The following is a 1,773-nucleotide window of genomic DNA, read 5'->3' as shown; positions in this document are numbered from 1 at the left end:
CTAATTCCGGCTACTCAGAAGGCTGAGGCAGAAGGACCGCCGGAGCCCAGCAGGTCGAGGCTGCGGTGGCCGGGAGCGACCACTGCACTCCAATCTGGGCGACAGAGTGAGACTCCAACTCAAAAAAAAAAAAAAAAACCTCCAGTAGAAAGAGGCATAGACATCATAGTACTTCTATAAATATAATTCCATGTTGCTTGCATCTAGCTGATCTGAAGTTTACTCTTAGAATCATTTCATTCCTCATTTGCCTAATCAGCAATAAGATTTTGAACTTTCATGACTATTAAGTTTATTTTTAATATTATATGGGTAAACAAAAGCATCTGGACAGGAGTTCCCGAATCTTCTCACCTCTTGACCACACAGACAACTTGTCTCTATACCCATTCTTCATCTTCTGTCCAAGTATGATAGAGGAAACACCATTATCTTTATTAAAGGTTATCATCTCCACGCACACCCTGTTTCTCAACCCTTCTTGCATTTGCCAAAACTATAGTTCCTCAACCAACTCCTTTCTCTCCTGCATCATCAATTTCTCATTCAATAATAAATTTTTCTTAGCAGTAAACAAATATGCTCCGATATCTCCTATTTAGAAAAAAAAAATTAGAGCTGTGGGGTACATGTGAGGATTGGTTACATAAGTAAATTTTGTGTAGGTGAGGTCTGGGCTTCTAGTAAGTCCTCTCTTCCCCTGGTAGTTGACATGGTACCCAGTGGGTAGTTTTGTGCCTTTTATCCCACCTCTCTCCTTCCCTCTCTCCCTCCTTCCTTCACTCTTTAGTAGTGTCCAGCAGTGCCCAGTGTTCGACATGCCGTTGCTCGCATGCCCAATGCTTAGAGTCTACTTAAGAGTGAGAACATGCGGTATTCAGTGTTTTGTTTCTGTATTTTTTGTTTTGGTATTGAGTTTTTTGTTTTCTTCTATGTGGTATTTTGTTACTGTGATAATTGAGTTAGCATGATGGTCTCCAGCTGCATTCATGTTGTAAAAGACATGATTTTTTTTGTTCTTTATGGCCATGTAGTATTCTGTCTTGTATATGAACCACATTTTCTTTATTCAGTCCATTTTCAATGGGCACCTGGGTTGGTTTCATGTTTTTGCTATTGTAAATAGTGCTTCAGTGAACATTTGTATGCAGGTGTCTTTTTGGTAGTGCGACTTATGTTCCTCTGAGTATATTCCCGGAAGTGAGGTTGCTGGGTCATGTGGTAGCTCCATATTTAGTTCTTTGAGAAAATGCCACACTACTTTTCACAAATGTTGAACTAGCTTACATTCCTACTAACAGTGTAGAAGCGTTATCTTTTCTCCACAGATATGCCAACATCTGCTGTTTTTGATTTAATAATGATAGCCATCCTTACTGTATGTGGTGGTATTTCATTGTAATTTTGATTTGCATTTCTCTGATGATTAGTGAGGCTGAGCAGTATTTACGTGTTTGTTGGCAGCTTGAATGCCTTCCTTTCAGAAGTGTCTGTTCATGTCTTTTGCTCACTTTTTAAAAAATCTTTGTACAACTTTTTTTATATGTATATCAGTATATGTCACATTTGGGCACTTTTTTTTTTAAATGTGGAGTACAATTCAGGTTTAGGTATACAAATGTTCATTATGCAGGTACCCTTGTTGATGAGGTGTGTCCCTCCCTCCCCTAGCAGTTTCCCTCAACTGCCAATCCCACCCCTCTCCCCTGGCAGTTTCCCACTACTGCCAATCCTTGTCTTATAGTATTACAATAATTGTTCAAGTTCCGCTTA

This window comes from Carlito syrichta, unplaced genomic scaffold, assembly GCF_000164805.1.
Source record: "Carlito syrichta isolate Samal-C Ts95f unplaced genomic scaffold, Tarsius_syrichta-2.0.1 Scaffold307280, whole genome shotgun sequence".
NCBI lineage: Eukaryota > Metazoa > Chordata > Mammalia > Primates > Tarsiidae > Carlito > Carlito syrichta.
The sequence above is the reverse complement of the archived record's forward strand: the minus strand, read 5'-3'. Positions refer to the sequence as shown.